Source organism: Dreissena polymorpha, chromosome 11, assembly GCF_020536995.1.
Source record: "Dreissena polymorpha isolate Duluth1 chromosome 11, UMN_Dpol_1.0, whole genome shotgun sequence".
Taxonomy (NCBI): domain Eukaryota; kingdom Metazoa; phylum Mollusca; class Bivalvia; order Myida; family Dreissenidae; genus Dreissena; species Dreissena polymorpha.
In genome coordinates, this window is record NC_068365.1 from 78,601,630 (window position 1) to 78,620,554 (window position 18,925).

At 33.9% G+C, this 18,925-nt stretch overlaps 2 long non-coding RNA genes across 2 annotated transcripts; one reads left to right on the forward strand and one right to left on the reverse strand.

The window, feature by feature from the left end:
- The first annotated feature begins 6,334 nt into the window (after positions 1-6,334).
- On the forward strand, positions 6,335-11,593 carry LOC127849508 (uncharacterized). Its single transcript, XR_008034887.1, has 3 exons — positions 6,335-8,559; positions 8,980-9,105; positions 10,939-11,593. It is a non-coding gene; the product is annotated as an uncharacterized LOC127849508 (long non-coding RNA).
- On the reverse strand, positions 7,369-11,671 carry LOC127849507 (uncharacterized). Its single transcript, XR_008034886.1, has 3 exons — positions 11,544-11,671; positions 10,950-11,039; positions 7,369-10,262 (listed from the first exon to the last, which is right to left on the reverse strand). It is a non-coding gene; the product is annotated as an uncharacterized LOC127849507 (long non-coding RNA).
- Between the last annotated feature and the right edge of the window lie 7,254 nt (positions 11,672-18,925).

Sequence of the window (18,925 nt, forward strand, 5' to 3'; positions counted from 1 at the left end):
TGAACACTGTACATGACTGAGTGTCATTAACTGAATGTTGATTTTACTCACGGAATGAAGTAACGATTGTATTTAACCTTCTTAAGCGCTCTATAAATAAACGTTACTAAGCTACCAGGCGAAGATCGACCAAAAAGTACAAACACCAGTTGAGCTCTCGCCAGGCTCTCTTTCTATGGTGTTCAATAATTGGTGAAATTATATTTATAAAGTTACTCTGCATGCTAATTTTTTTAGGCAAAGATCGACCAAAAAGTACAAACACCAGTTGAGCTCTCGCCAGGCTCTCTTTCTATGGTGTTCAATAATTGGTGAAATTATATTTATAAAGTTACTCTGCATGCTAATTTTATACTTGAATTGCGCTTGCGTATTATTGCAATTATTCACAACTGAGCCAGTTTATCATCTTTTCAACTAGATACTGTCCATTCAATAAAGTTTAACATCCATAACATTTCTTAAACTTGGTTAAACAAAGTATCGTCATATTACACAAGCTTTAAATATTACTAAAATTTCATCTGATGAAGTTTTCACTTCATCACTGTGCAATACTGCTGATAAGTATAGCATACCTTTAAAGAAAATGTTACTCGTGTTTTTTCCCTGATTAATTCATTTACAAGTTTGTTTACTTACATAATTCATATTTAATCTTCTTATAGTCAAAACATGGGTCAGTATAAGCTATTTTATTCGCGAAAAAATATTTATCTTTGAAATTAAAATACTTCATTGAATTTTGACGTTTGATTGCAAGCCAGCAGTTTGGACAAGCCTGCAAAAAGTTCAATTGTGTTCTTCTCAAAGTATCGCGAAAAAAAGCCGAAGTAAGACTTACATCTTTGTATAAAGTACTGGGCTTATAATTAAGCGTGTCTATTGACCTTAAACCAAATAAACAGTTAAAGCACTTTAAATAGGATTATACTGTGATTATCCTCATGCTCTTCTTGTTTTATATCCCTCGCCGCACAATTTTCTGCCAAATCGGAAACGTAGGCGAACATCCCGTAATAAGCAAAATATACCAAATACATGTTAATACTTATTTTTGATTTTGTGTTGTTTTATTGCATTCCATTCCTTACTGCAAACAATAAGTATAACAATTTTTAAATTTAAAAACCGTAAAAACAATGGTTTGAAAAAGAAGAGATATAATAATCAGTGCCTCAGAACATAAACGGTAATTGATCTGACAGCAAATTTTACTATAAAAAATATGTCTTAATTCAAATATTTCAAGACTTTTCTAACTAAATGAGTAAGGTTACGAAACGAATTTCCTGTATATGATTTTAAAGGAACTAACCGGGTTTTTCCAGAAGCGCCGTTGAGTCGTCTAGAACATTGCACATTGTACATATCACAACATAGTTTTAAGCACTAAATGATAACTCGGCCACGGTTAAGTCAGTCGTTAACATTGTTATTTATTACGCCATGACAAATGGGTTTATTTCTTTCTTTGTACCAGATGAACCCACTACGTATAAAAATTAAAACATAAAAAGTGAAACTAAATCTGAAACAAGATTCATAAACCAGCGTTGAAAAGTCCGTTTGTGCCTAAAGAATGTTCACATCATAGCTTATATTGACTTTGGGTTGTAGTAAAATGAAATGAATAAAAAAAAAAATCTCATTTCACCAGTTAATGAACTGTCTGTACAATAACGCCATTTAATGCTTACTTTGGTTTTATGTAAAGTAGGCGTAATTTTTTCGAAATTGCATAAACCGACGAAATGCCAAAAAAGCTATACAATCCATAAGAAGAATTTTAGTATCATACTTGCCCCAGTATCTGCTTAAAAAGGGGAAAACGTGTTGTTATACATGTAATTCATATATAAAAAAATGTGATCATAAATATTTGAAACTTGCTCAAAGTTGTATTAGAACTTTCGCAATAAAAACGCGACAATGTTTGAGAGAATTTTACCACACTGCCGCCCCGTTATCAATCGTGTGCATTACACAAGAGGAGCTTAATGTACGAATAATTGATGGCTATACGTAAAGTGATGTGGTTTGTTTACGCGCTTTTCACGTAGACGACCCTGGTTCAATCCTCGTTCCCGAGATCACGTGAGTTTGGTTGACGGTCGCATGACGGACAGGTTACGTCAGGTTACTGTGGCAACCGCCCTCCTTACCCACAACACAAGTGCACGCCAAAATGTAAAATTTTTCAGTGACAAGTGAATATGTCTAAGTTGCAGTTATAATTCAAATCACTATTGCTTATAAAAACCTAGGTTCTCATTTGAAAACTTAGGTTCTTGAAGCCATGTGCAATCTTCAAGCGAGAACCTAGGTTCTCATTCTGAGAACCTAGGTTCTAATGAGAAACCTAGTTTCTTGGGATTATGCGGCGAACCGCTTGCCATAGACTAGGATTACAGACAAACATAACAGATTAACATTGTTAATGCACAAAAACATCAATCATGAAATTAATTGAGATCTAATTGACAAAAAATATTGGTAAAACAAAAACTGTAAATCAAACTGAAATCACAGAGAATCATTGACTAGAATCACAGGTTAACATAACAGACAATAGATATTTATTATAAATGCATAACCCTGTCCAGCATTTATATATTTGCAAACGACAAAAGAGCATGTAAAAATGAAGTGAAATGGTATTTTATTTTCATTCCTTGACAAATATTCAATGGAATAGTATACTCAATAATTAATATGTAGTGTTGGTTGCAATATGCTATACATGTTTCATTTTAGTGTTTATTCCCACCAATTGTTTCCTGTTAATAATTTAAACTAGTACAATATTACTTGCTTTTCATTAGAATATATCTGACTAAAACATGGCTTAAGAAAATACAAAACTGTCACAACAAATAATGAAATATTTATTTATTTAAAGGCATAGCATTCTGCGCAGTGAGAAAAATGAAATAAGATACATCTACTTTAAAGGTATTGTGTTGCTTAATCATACAATGGTCAGAACAAAAAAGACAATTGAAAAAAACATGTTTTTTTACATCATCATGTAGAACACACTAGATAGACATATTGGACATGTGCATGTATTATTATAAGATACATTTACTTTTAAGGTATTGAGTTGCTTAATGATACAATGGTCAGAACAAAAAAGAAAAAAATGTGAAAATCATGGTTTTAAAATCATCAAGTAGAACACATTAAACAGAAACACAATTTGTGTACATGAACATGTATAATTACTTTAAAGGTACATGTATTGTGTTGCTTAATGATACAATGGTCAGAACAAAACAGAAAAAAACAACAACATGGTTTTGACGTCATCATGTAGAACATGTTAAATAGACATATTATTTTTATGTACTTATAAAACTATAAACAATTATTGTTTTAATATTTCATCCTTTGAATCTTCAAAAAACTCGTATCTATTTGATCAAATGAAGAAATTCAGTTTGACTGCTACTGAAAGAAATAAACAAGAGATGCGTTCGTCAGAAACACAATGCCCTCTATTGCGCCGTTTTGAAATAATAAAAAAATATATTATTTTTTTTTACCTTTGACCTTGAAGGATGACCTTGACCTTGAACTTCCACCACTCAAAATGTGCAGCTTCATGAGAACGCCGCTTTATTTTTATTTTTTTTTACCTTGAAGGATGACCTTGACCTTGAACTTCCACCACTCAAAATGTGCAGATCCATGAGATACACATGCATGCCAAATATCAAGTTTCTATCCAATCTCCACGCAGAGTTGTCGTTCCTTGCTCTCACATACAACTCTGCATAAGGCTCAGCACGCCATTTTGTCTACCAAATAGCTAAAACCGAACAAACGCATACAATGTATATTTGAGTGGATGTTTAAGATCGCATGCATTTAATTAAGAAATATGACTTTTAAATGTACGATAAATCGTGCAAAAACTTGTGAGTTTTAATGCAACTCTTTGGAACTATTTTATTGCCCATTTACACAGATGTAATCATTCCACGCACTTCACAAATGTAAACAATTGTACATATTTTTTATTGAGTGACGTTAGGCATTGCTTCGACGTATTTATGTATGTCGGTTTCTTAACATAAAAAAAACATATCAATTTTATAATAATTAATTAAGACTGATATAAGATATCATGGTATGAGATGGTTTTCTTTAATGCAGTTAATGCAATGTAACCGTCGTGCAAGAGATTGTTTAGTATACAGTAACCTCACTGATGAACGCTTGGAATTATCATGACATGAATGAGACGCTTTCATAACAATAGTCCGTTCTGAGCCCAACACAGAGGTGAATGTAATGTGACCGTCGTGCAAGAGATTGGTTTCTATCTTCAATATTGCAAAAGTTATGGCCAATGTTCAAGTTTTCGGACAGACGGACTGACGGACAGTTCAACTGCTAAATGGCATCCTACCTGGGGCATGAAAAGATTTTAATAAAATTCTTCTGATTGAATTTACTATTTTCCAACTGTAAATTTCTTGGAAAGTTTCAGTTGTTATTACATATTGGACATCGATCGAGATTATATGTATGTTGAGTCAACCCCCACATTCCTAAATATGGGTCACCACATGTCCGCTATTCACTAAATCGAGTGTTGCAGCTTTCATACTTATTTTATATGATACGCATACATTTGTTTTCTGAACATTCTAACTTTAGTAAAGGACACATTATACTAAAATATTACAGCAATGGACATTGTATTTACCTCACAAAATCTGCAAATTACACGGTACCATGCATCTGCACTTTTATTTTCGTAGCAAAAACGGTGCGTACATAACGTGACCTTGTTTTGTTGTCGAATTTTTTTTTATTTGTAACTATTGACAAACGTCAACAAAAACATGAATCGACTGAAAACGATAGCCTTTTTTAATTCAAATCGTAAAAAACTATAAATTTAAACATAAATAAATGTATTTTGCAAAAAAAGTTTAACCTATCCGCTACTCACTAAAATTCGCTATACACCAATCGACTGTACAAAAGAACCCAACAATATCAAATTAAAATTCATCCGTTTATTCTTTACATAAACTTTGTAACAGTTTTTGTTTAACATAAACAACAAAGTATATAATGTAGTTAATAACGAGCGTAATTATTTTTTTTGCATAATACATGTTTATATAATTTTTATATAACCACAATCTGTCACAAATGACACATATGTACAATTTGAAATTGAGCATTTAACATTGCATATTATTGCATTCACAACAATATTGCATATTATTGCATTGACAACAATATTGCATATTATTGCATTAACAACAGTGTAGCATAAAATATCCATATAATTAATTGGTGATGGACGATTGAACTCATAAAAAAATAGTTGATTCTCGTGGCAACTCAAACAGAGAAGAGAGCTATGATTGTCGTGTGGCGCTCACCTGAGTTCACCAAGAACTGGCGCTGTAATGGGGCTGAATATCTCTGAATGCGGCATTGTCCAAGTATATTCATTAGCATGGAGAAATAACAAACTTACAAGATGTCAGTATTTTTAAACAAAATTTTACAATAATGAGGATTAATCAGAAGCTGTTGATTTATTATTTGAGATCTGGGGCCGTATTCCAGTAGCTTCTTAAGTTAAAAAATAACTTAAGTTGTGGTATTTTTTTCTTATCTCCACTATTTTTTCCTTAAAAATAAAATTTAACTTAAGTCGTATCCCAGTAGCATCTTAAACTTAAGACATTTCTTAAATCCATATAATTTTATCTTATCTTAAAGATTTATTTTATGTCCCTTAACTTTAAGAATTTTTTTAAATTTTTTAGGAGCCATCTTGAAACGCTTAAGCTTAAACGAAAAGCAATAATTCCTCTGTAAAAATCATGTAATTTTTCGTGATTTTAAAGAAGAAACAATTTTCCAACTAGCTGTCAGGTGAGTTTATTTTTATTGTTTCAAGCCGATCTTTTTACTACATAACTCTATCCGCATAATAAACTTCACGACTGAAAGATTAGACAACTCTTTAATGGGCGTCATCGAACGCTGTGGATTTTAATTTCTTTTTCTTGTGTCTAAAAACTGCGCGAATGTCTATATTTGGTTTATGCTGATAATGCATTACAAAATATGATATCTGTATGAATATTCCATTTACGCTTTGTGGACTTAAATTAGAGAAATTAATTTGGATCTTCAATGCAGCAATATCGGACAGGATCTAAGTTCGGACACTACGGATTACACCGAGTATTTCCACACTTTAATTTATATTGAAATATATGAGACAGACGAAAAATTTGTTGACAGCAGGGGTTAAATGTATACTTTGCTATTTAAACATGTTTTCATCGTTTTGATCGTCCTGTCAAAACTGTGAACTTACGATGACACTGTCTACTTCACTGTGTGGTTTGACATCAAAGGAAGAAAGATACGTAAATGTTTTCTATGTTAAGGCGTCTCTCATGGTAATTAAACTAAGATTATAAATCTCGAACAAAGTCAAAGAATGTAAGTATTCAAAGCAATTATGTTTAAATTTACCAATATTCAAAGTGAACAGATAATGTTAAATCTTAACAACTCTTACCATTTTCCCCATTACTAACGCCTCCCAACACCTCTTAAACAGACGATATTTGAAAACGTTGAGTTAAAATGAGAATTTACTCATGATGAATAAGTTAACTTCTTACATCTCAAGGTTTTCATTAAATTTAACAGCTATTTAGAAATAATATGCTTAGTTTGTGTTTAACAATAAAGATGCAACTAAAGCTTACCCTGCTGCAAACTTCCTAAAACATTGAAAGGGTTAACTAGTTTTGTTATGCATACACCAAATGGTGATAGCTTTTGAAATCGTTACTCAGTTTTATTATTTATTTCAAATACAGGAATGCCATTACATCCTCCACGCCTGGACATGCTAACTGAATTAACAGACCACGAAATAATAAAAAGATACAGACTGAATAAAGCAGGCATTAATTATATAGAGGGGATGATTGGGGCAACTTTAAGTCCCCCTACGGCCAGACATAATAGCCTGTCTGCTCTTGAATTTTTCTTTTGATAATGTTACGTTATCTTGCCTCTGGAGAATTCCAAATAAATGATGGAGACCTTCATCAGGTAAGTCAGTCAACGGTTTCAAAAGTAATGAGTGAGGTTCTTCAAGAACTCATATCATCAGACATGGTCCGGGAGCATATACGTATCCCGACATCTGTGCATGACCTGGATGCACAAGTGGCTCAATTTGCTGGTGTTGCAAATTTCCCAAAAGTTATGGGTGTGATTGACTGCACTCATGTGAGAATCCTGGCTCCCTCTTTGGAAGAGGAAATTTATGTGAATAGAAAAGGTTTTCACAGTATAAATGCCCAGCTTGTATTTGATGCTTTTGACGCAATCATAGATGTTGTTGCGAGGTAGCCAGGATCCTCACATGATAGCCGGATTTTACAAAATAGTGGGGTTAGACAGCTGTTTGAAGAGGGAATCATCCCTGTCGGGTATCACCTACTTGGAGATAGTGGTTATCCCTCTCGAAGATGGCTGCTTACCCCATACGCAAACCCTCAAGCAGGACAACAAACCCGGTACTTCAGGTAATTATATATTTATATTGCCATGTATAGGATATCACATTAATGTTGCCCATAAAGAGAATGACACACACATTTTAAGTGTAAAACTTTTAATAACATAATGAAAATAAATCTTGAGCCTATAACTCTGAAATTTCATAACAGTAAATAACAAGAGTGCCAAACTGTCACAAGATACGCCCATTACAAGGTTTTGGACAACTGGATAGCTTTACCATGACCCATATTTGAACTTGACCTACATATCAGCTAGACACCACTTCTGACAAAATTTGGTGAAGATCTGATGAAAACTACTTCAACTAGATAGTGGACACCATGCTACATGCTTGAAATGCACTAAGTGACCTCGTGAACTAGTTTTTGACCCGGCATAAACCATATTGGAACTTGACCTAGATATCATATAGATTCAACTTCTGACCAAATTTGTTGGAGATGGGATTTATACTACTTCAATTAGATAGTGGACACCATGCTAAATCCTTGAAATGCACTAACTGACCATGTGACCTAGTTTTTGACCCAGCGTGACCCATATTCCAACTTGACCTAGATATCGTCTAGTGAAACTTCTGACCAAGTTCGGTGAAGAGAGCGGATACTGCTTTGGTCGCCGCCGCAAAGGGTGATTTTATAATACGTCCCGTTTTGAAAAACGGGCGTATAATAATTAAGTTATTCTATTCAATAACAAACTAATTAATTGTGTTACAAGGAAGAATGTCAAGCTCAGTCATTGCATCTCTAACAAATTCGTCACATTGTAGCAAAAGAATAACTTGCTTAAAGAAAGTACATTCAAATACAGTGAAAATGCTTAATGTTCAACTTTAAAATACAGAACTTCTTAATTTTAGAGCACACAAAATTACTAGAGCAAAAGTAGAAAGGGGCATAGGGCAACTGAAAAGGAGATTTGGTATTTTGCATGGAGAAATCCGTATGAAACCAGAAAAGCTTGCAGGTAGTTTCCTTATAATTCACCTACGGTATTACTTATTTGTACCATTATCAAAAACAATTATTTTTGTAAACAAAATCTTTGAACATTTAAATAACTCCTTGTACAATGCAACTTTCTGACATATTGACTAATAATAAAACTACAATCAGGCCCTATGAAATTCACAATATGTAATTATAACCATACATCATATCATTGATGTAGATTAAAAGTGTCAGCTTATAAGGCTGCATTTTTCTCGATTGAAACCAAAATCTTTTACCTTTATCGATTACTAATAATTAGGCTTATAATGAGATTTGTCTAAATTTTGTCTTGTTTGGTAATAGGTTAACATATTCCAATATTTCATGATCATGGTTATAACAGCGTGTGCTGTATTGCAAAATATTTGCAAAAGGCAAAATATTTCTCTACCAGATGTTGAAATGGAGGAAAATGATGATAACCAGCCTGAACCCAACCAGCCAAACCCCATGGAAAATGGCCCACAAATGGGACTTAGATACAGGGACTTCTTTGTTAATACTTTTTTTTGAAAAAAAGGTAAATTGCATTAAATTTCCCATATCCCTTTGAAAATTAATTTCTAAATTCTGAACATCATGGAACTATATAAAAACTTACTGGAGGATAAAGCTAAATTGTTCATTTTGAACAACTTCTCTTTATTCCACAATGATTTTTAGATTAGTTTGCAAAAGTCATAAAATCTCATTTTGGTACTGGCCTTATTTTGATATAAGCAAAAAAGTGTCAATTAGAGTAAACAAAACTTGACAGACAGATATACACCAGGACATGTAGACTGACATACTATGGCAACTTCAGTATCACAAAAGCACACCTTCAGCAAAATACAGTCAATATTGTTTTAAACTTTATACAACCTCTCTAAACCATGGCATGAATGCCTGTAAAACTAGTTGACATATTAACACAGGATGCTTAACATGCGGTAAGCTCCTATTGGAGCTTTCTACATGACTAGCATCCTGTATTAAGCTGCCATCTGTCTTATAGATCACCTTTTGGAGGTCTTGAAGATGGTCGTTTAATACAAGATTGTCTGTATGCTTCTTGCGAGCTGAAAGCATATTTTAATGACAGATAACATTCATATGACAAGTCAGTAGCTATCACAAGTCAGTAGCATAATATTCTCTATAAATCTCATGGCAAACACATATTCTCTATTTATTTTATGCTTTCCGGTTGTTTATAGAGAAATATATTAGTAAAATAAAATTGATATTTCATTGTTTTAAACAGTGAAAAATAAAGTGAAAAATAACGATATTTTTCACTGTTGTACTGTGAATTGACGTTATTTTTTCTACCAAATTACGGTATAAATCCAGCGAAATTATCCAGTTAAACTCTTGCAATGTAAAAAAAACCAGATATCAAAAAAGCATAAAATAAAAAGAAAATTTGTTGGATTGGATGAAATATTGATTTTATTTCACTCGTGATCATAAAAAATACATATTTTCACTCGTGGCTGTGCCACTCGTGAAAAGATATTTTATATGATCACTCGTGAAATAAAATCGATACTCCACCGAATCCAACAAATATCTTCCATTTACTCTTCAACAAGCTTCCTTTTGTAGTATTTTATTTGAAGTTTTAGTTTTTCTTCCTTCAATGCTTCAAGTTTCCTGTGACATTTACATGCACAGCATATGACAGCTATTGTGCTGAAAAAAAGAAGAGAGTAATGATTTCCACTGTAAGAAAATGAGTTAACCCTTTCTCTATTACATGTAAGTTTTTAACTTTGATTTAATAGCATTACAAGTAATTACAAAGAGTTTGTTTCTTTTGTCTCAATGCTCCCAAAGGGATCTGCTGCAAACCTCATTAAACAGGGAAAGGTTAAAAAACAAGGAATCTCATCAAAGTAAATCAAAATTATAATTATACCAAATAATGATGAGATAAAAAGAGTGGTTTTGAAGAAAGTTCATTTTTTAGATTCTAAGTAATATAAAGGGAAAATAAGTGAACATTTGTTTAAACTAAATATTGCATAAAATGTTGTTTTTATTGATAATATGTACACTTCTATGACATGTATAAATAAAATTTTATGATTCATGTGTATTTAAACTCATTACCCAGCAACAAATTATGAACTGTCCCAAATTGATAGAGAATTTAGACAACAGTTACAATTAATTTGATTTGTTAAGGTAGAAATCATCGTAAGATAAGGAGAAATTGCGAAATTGCTCATTTTTTCAACAATCTTCTTTTTCAACAATTTTGTCTAGAGTTTTGCAAGAACTTTTAAAATCTTTATATTTTTAGTTAATGGTTTAAGGCATAATTCTAGGAAATAAATTGAATTTACACATGTTTCCATCATTTTAGGATGGCAATACCTTTCACTCCCTCCTGGTGAATCTCCCAGACTCTCTTTTCCCGGTTGCCGAGGACTGCACTATTTTCCCGGTTGCTGAGGACTGCACACACTGTATGGAAGGAAAGAAAATTACATCATTATTATTTGATCAAAGCTTCATTTAGAAACTTTTTTCTCTAATGGTTATTAATCACCTATGTCACTTATGTCAAGGCATTGTTCTCCTTTTCTGCCTTTATTTATACTTTGTTAGGAAATGAGGTGTTTTTTATTGTAATGGGAAAAAAAACTTATTTTTTTTTTGAGGAATACTTGTTTTGTTCTAAAGTTATCATCTGTGGTCTGTTTCCTTTTAATTTGCATCTAATGTAGATCTCTATTGCTATCATTATGAGAAAAGAATACCCTCATTCTCAGTAGTAATGAATTAATTTTTTACCAAACAACACATTTTTAACTGTTCCGAAATGAACAGTGTGACCGATGATAGTTTAAATTCAGGGTCTTTCCCAGGCCATTTAAGGCCTTGCTGGGGCGCTTGAATTTCGAAATCAGAGTCACCGGGGCGCTTGAAATTTTCCGACCTGTGTGTTTTATCAGTAACTGCAATTACCCATTCTGGCGATTATTCAAAGTTTGCGAACGCCTGTCGTCTCAATCATCGATTTATTGCTAGGTTACGTAATTAAGGTATCGTCAGTGGGCCTATTAACCGGCTCAATCTAGCTGACAGTCGTTACGGAGCTTCCAGTTTAAATACACAGATGCGCTTCAATAGGCGTCTTTGTTTTTTTGCCCAATCAAGCAACCAAACATCCAACAGCTTGTGTATTATAACATCCAAAATTTAGATAATCATCTGTCGTAACAATGATATTGTTAGTCACTAATCACAACGAAGTAGCTTACACACTTAAATCCCAGAGATGATCTCGGAAACGAGACTTGATTGAAAACAATGAAAATAACGATATTTATTTGCAAAAGATGAGCTAAAATAGAAATGAAAACCAAAGAAACATACACAGACGACACAAAATAAAAATGATTTTGACCTTTTGAATACAAACAAATAGTTAAAAAAACACTTTCACTTTCCCGTGTTCAGAAAATTGCTTGAACATGTACATGTTGCGTGAACTCTAAATTTACATTCAGTTGTCGATTTGTCACTGTAATAGAACGAACAGAAAACTATGCGCACACATCACGTCAGGTGTTTTACATAAGTTCAGTGGGGATACCCCTGCCACAATCAATGTCCATATGCACTTAAATATGTTATCAATTTATGTTGCTTAATATTTAATTGATACTGCTTATATTTTGCAAACGTTCATCATCTATGTTATCATTTCTGTTATAAGATTGTAATGCAGGTCTGCAGCCAACAAGACGGATGCTCTATGAAGACACCCGATGCTTATTATTGAATTTCCCGTGTTGATAATATATTAGTAGATCGAAATATTATTAGTGATGTCCGGTTAACCACCGTAAATAATACGTGTTTCTGTTATTATAATTATTATTTATGTCCATCGCTTCAATAAAGTTTTGACAGTCACGTAATCGTTAATCTATTAACCCATTTGAAACCAAGACGCTATCTAGATGTTTCACACCCATAATCTCACGTTTGCAATCGCACCTTTGTGCACCCGTTTATACTTCTAATTGGCATGTTATTTTCATGTTGTTGTTACATCAATAAACGACCAATAACAGAGGTCAGGAAGCGAGAAAAGTCCTAATATCTCAACTGTAAAAACAAATGCAACGTGTCAAGTTGCGAGTTAATAACTGAACTTGCTATATCTTCTCGTACTAAAATCAAATGTCCTTCTCCTAAACAAAACCGCGACATAATAATAATTTTGTCACCAGCAGCCTGAAATAGTTTTGTATTTAAAAAAATAAAAATAAGAATGATTGAAAAACTAATGCTTCATTTATATTTGTTATACATATTTTGTTGTTTTTTTCATCTTTGTTGCACACATTACCGACACACACCGAACATAGTGAACGCGAGAAGTCAAACAAAAGACTTCGAAGAAGTTAGCATAATGTAAAAAAAAACAGTAAAAACACATTTACTCAGATAACTCAACGTTTCTTTATATGTCCGATACAGCATAGAACGTTCCCGATCGTTGCAGCAGCTTGACTTTGTATCTTTGTTATCAAAGGGAAGCAACTGCTATAACGACAGTTTTCTAACTTAGTTGTTGTTAGCCTATCTTCGTCGTCTACCTGAAAAAGAGCTCGGAAAGGATGATATGACAGTTTTAATATCGGGAAAATAATGATTGTTAATTAATTAAGATGCTCTTAATTTGGATACAACTTTAAAACACTGTAAACATTTATCCTAACCAATCACTTTATACCTGTTTTTCTTAGATTTATAACGCACCACAGAACGTCAATTGACACGTTAAATTAAAAAAAAATCAACGTAAACTGTATCGACAATTTTCCCGCGCCAGCGAAACAGGTAAACATAAGAGAAGCATCTCTCCAATACACTATATATTTCAATATAAATTAAAATAAAAGTAAAGAAGAACATGTGTCGAAAAATGCGAAATAAGCCAGATATTTAATTCTGAATTGAAAACGGCTGTACAGCCGAATTCGCCAGCATGTATACCATACATGTACGATGTGCATCTAAACTTACGAGGGGTGTTCCAGAAGTTCGTGGATTTTCGCTATAACTTTCATTTGGTAACATAAATGGACAAACAAATAGCACGTTAAGAATATTTCGTCCTTTCCAAATCTACTCTCCAAATATCATGGAAATACATAAAACAATAAATATATATCAGAGATTTAAACATGTGCACAATGCGCACACCGACGCACGTGTAACGTTTCTGTTCAACGTCGATGACGTTATGAAGTTAACAACTGTCAAATCTTTTCCACATAATCACCTCCAACGAATGCACTTTATGTGTCGGGAAATCCATTTGTCAAAAGTGTCTCTATACCAGTCAGCGTCAAAAGACAACACGATTCGCTTTGCTGCAACTGTAAGTTCCTGTTTACTTGCAAAGCGAATACCGCGCAACTGTGATTTAACTTCCGGGAAGACGCGGAAGTCCATAGGGGCCAAATCCGGACTGTAAGGAGGACTTAGGCGCTGTACCGTGAAATTTGCCGTAAATTCTGTTTATCAACGACATTTAAACCAAATTTAATTTCGCGTAACGCTCATACTTATTATAAAATACACGCGTGCGCCGCATGTCGTTACTGAGGTCTCTATGGCAACGCGTTTCAAACGCGCTTTATGGAATTCATGCATTTTTAGCTTATATATAAAGTCCGTGATAATTGGTTTGTATAATATGTAAATTTCATTGACTTTTACCAGCAAACTAATAAGTTATAGCGAAAATCCACGAACTTCTGGAACACCCCTCGTAGTTTAACGATTTATAATACAAAGACGAATGCTTCGGTTATTGTAGGAAAATATGTACGTCACTATCGGCTCGGGGCGCTAAATTGTCTTTGCTGCATTTTATGAAATTCGGCTTTAATGTATAATTTTTCTTGCCTATTTTGTGTTATGGTAACATATTTTATCAAAATATTACAATCAAACACAAATAAAAATCGTATATACCCGCTTTAAAGGTTACGCATGCGCAATTAATTTCCTTCTATATTACATATAAAATAGTTGAAGTTCGAGATCAATTTTTACCATTACCAAGCGCATACCCATTATATCATCATACATCATAGGAAAGATAAATGCAAAATCTTTTGAAAATAATGCATGTCATTAAATTCTATACGCGCTAACTCAAAATATTATCCTAAGAATAGGCACACCGGTTTTGACAGCTGTGCAGAATGCCATTTTGGGCTCAAATAGTATTACCTACTTTCAAAGCCTGGAACCATCAACACAAAAAGTAGAGCACAAAAATGGCTTTTTTTCTTATTGCTTACAAATATACCTTCAAGTTGATAACAAAATCAACCATTTGCAATGTATTTTACAAATCCTAGGCAGCATGCACTCAACAATGTGTGCTAAGTATCAAGTTGACTGCATGTAACCCTGCAAACAGGAGTTCCGGTTTGGGTTAATGTGACCTATAGAGGCAATCTCTTGCACGACTGTCACATTACATTCACCACTGTGTTGGGCTCAGAACGGACTATTGTTATGAAAGCGTCTCATTCATGTCATGATCATTCCAAGCGTTCATCATTGAGGTTACAGTATACTAAACAATCTCTTGCACGACGGTTACATTGCATTGACTGCATTAAAGAAACCCACCTCATACCATGATATCTTATATCAGTCTTAATTCATTATTATATAAAATTGATATGTTTTTTTTATGTTAAAAAAAAACCAACATACATACACACGTCGAAGCAATTCTTAACGTCACTCAATAAAAAAGTATGTTCAATTGATTACATTTGTGAAGCGCATGGAATGATTCCATCTGTGTAAATGGGCGATAAAAAAGTTCCAAAGAGTTGCATTAAAACTCGCAAGTTTTTGCACGAATTATCGTACATTTAAAAGTCATATTTCTTAATTTAATGCATGCGATCTTAAATATCCACTCAAATATACATTGAATGCGTTTGTTCGGTTTTAACTATTTGGTAGACAAAATGGCTTGCTGAGCCTTTCGCAGTTGTATGTGATAGCAAGGAACGACAACCCTGCGTGGAGATTGCTATAGGTCACATAACCCCAAACCGGAACTCCTGTTTACAGGGTTACATGCAGTCAATTTGATATATAGCACACATTGTTCAGTGAATGCTGCCTAGGATTTGTAAAATAGAATGCAAATGGTTGTTTTTGGTATTAATTTTAAGGTATATTTGTGAGCAATAAGAAAAAAAGCCATTTTTGTGCTCTACTTTTTCTGTTGATGGTTCCAGGCTTTGAAAGTAGGTCATACAATTTGAGTAAAAATGGTCGCCTCCACATGTGTCAAAACTGGTGTGCCTATTCTAAGGTAAATATTTTGAGTTACAACACATAGAACTTGATGGCATGCATTTTTTTCAAAAGATTATGCATTTATCTTTCCAATGATGTATGATGATATAGTGTTGAAACGCTTGGTCATGGTAAAAATTGATATCGAACATCAACTATTTTATATTTAATATAGAAGGAAATTAATTGCGCATGCGTTACCTTTAAGAACTTCCGACCAAGTTAGTCGTCTGCCAGAATTTTGACAATTGACCATCAAAAACTCTCTGTATTGCAAAACATAACTGACAGATGTCATTTTGATCCAAATTAGGGCTGTTTGCAATTGGGCTGTAGCACTTGGGGTAATTAGGGGGGTAAATGCTGGAAAATCACACCGAAACCTGTTCCGGAGACATATTCTAAGACTACTTGAACACTCGGTATTGTTTTTCAGTGACATTTTGACATTAATTTGCATCAATCTCAAAAATGAACCTAATGCATGTCTTTATTTATCTGTATCTATTATTATTGTTTACTTTTTGAACCTTTTACTGTTAAAAATGCCTGCCAATTTTTGACCGACACTGTTATTTGCCTTCGCTTTCAACCCCGTCAGGCAATTCTACTCAGAATAAGTTTTAATAACACTTCTTTGCCTTATTTTTCCTGTTTGGATATCTCGCTGAGTTCAAGCAAAATCAAGTGTTTAGCTGAAAACACAAAAATGATAATAATATTATGCTTTCTTTGCTGGAGGAATGTTGTTGTTATAGACCCCGCATGAAAAACACCAGGGAATCTGTATTTAAGTGACCTCATTATCACTATTATTATGCGTAAACCTAAGCGTGCATTTGTAGGCGGTGTTGAAAACGGTCTATAGCTCTGTCTGAACTGTCGTCCAATTGGTTTACAGGTCCGGCTGAAGTGACAAGCCATCAAAAACTGTACAGCATGACTGATTCGGAGACAGCCCTCGACACTCGCCCAGTCGTGTCGAGAGGATAGGTGTCTTTGTAGGTTAGTACACCGTTATTTTCAATTAAATCTATTGTAAAATGATTTTTTTTGATATCTTGGCACACGTTTGTCCCCAAAATTAGGAAAATTGGGTGTTTTACATTTACTGCAGCTCTGAAACAACATTTTAAGGCGATAACTTTACCAGTGTGCCCGACAATGTGATTCCGGCGTGGTGACTTATCGTTTTGCAGCAAATAAAGCAACAAAGACTATTGAAAGCTTACTCTAATTGTATCCCACTTACGTTAGTTGGCACCGTTATTGGTAAATGTGCACAAAAAAACTTTTTGTTTCCTCAGATTACACGGAATCGAGCACCCGGGCCAGACTGACACTTTCCGGAGCCTGTCCGAGACGGAACTCGAGCCTAGGAATCATAGGTCCAGGTGTGGCAAAAGACTTAAAGCTCATGTCTGACGATCACTTTTTTTGAGTCAGGAATTCAAGTGTGCTGTTTTTCCATGCAAGCAAGCCCTTTTGTTGGGTGAAATGACATCAGAAATGCTGCTTCTACATGGATTTTACCTAAAATGTGCCACAAAAAAAAGTTTGTTCGAAACCTGTTCAAAACCTGCTTTGATGCACAAATATTGCCATTGATGATTTTTGTCACTTATTCAGTCATCTGTTACATCAACTTTGCCTATTAGATTCGAAAGTGATGACTTGTATGAAGTCTAAGTGCTGCATGTATGATGAAACCAAGTTTGGCTTTTCTACCATATTTCTTGACGCGAAACGCTGTTACGCATGACGCTTTCAACGGCGACTTTTATGAATAAATCTGTGTGCCATTGTACCGGAACTTTGTGATCTTTCTCAAAACAGATTATACCTGTGGGGAAAGTGCCTTTTATATAAATTTGAAGGGGTTGGGTTCTCTTAAAGGTCACATAACCCCAAACCAGTCAATTTGATATATAGCACACATTGTTCAGTGAATGCTGCCTAGGATTTGTAAAATAGAATGAAAATGGTTGTTTTTTGGTATTAATTTGAAGGTATATTTGTGAGCAATAAGAAAAAACGCCATTTTTGTGCTCTACTTTTTCTGTTGATGGTTCCCGGCTTTGAAAGTAGGTCATACAATTTGAGTAAAAATGGTCGCCTCCACATGTGTCAAAACTGGTGTGCCTATTCTAAGGTAAATATTTTGAGTTACAACACATAGAACTTGATGGCATGCATTTTTTCAAAAGATTATGCATTTATCTTTCCAATGATGTATGAAGATATAGTGTTGAAACGCTTGGTCATGGTAAAAATTGATATCGAACATCAACTATTTTATATGTAATATAGAAGGAAATTAATTGCGCATGCGTAACCTATAGCGGTTTGGGTTTATGTGACCTATAGCGACATCCGGACTATTTTCTGCATGTTCATACGAAACATAGACGAATCATTCGCTCAACTAAAATAACGCATTATTTTCTGGAACTTCAAGGCCAGTACGTGTTCGGTCAGTAAACTGTCAGGAGAGGAACGAATGGACTACTGATACAGCCATTATGTTGATAACACAGGTGATTAGCGTGTGGCTATGATATTAGTGAAAACTTCGCGAGTTGTGTTTCGTGATAAGTTGACCCAGTATTTGTAAAAATATTGAAAGACATGTACATTTCCAGAAAGGAAATTCATTTATGCGTTGAATAAGACCGAGATCGTGAAAATCGATGCAAAATTTATGAAGTAATGGCTGTTCAAAGCGTTGTACCCTGCTTTCGGGTGATTTCGAGTTGAATACCTTGTTATATATATATATTTGATAGCGATTTTTTTTCAGAAAGGTTGATTTTTCGTTATTATATGATTATTTATCATTCAAAATGATGTTTTCACTAATTAATATCATAGCCACACGCTAATCACATGTGGTTGATAACACAGTATTGTTTTCATCATTTAATGGAACTAACTGTTGGTAAACGCAGCTGAATGGCATTGTGAGAACACACTATCGAAAAAGTATAGAGTCGTGA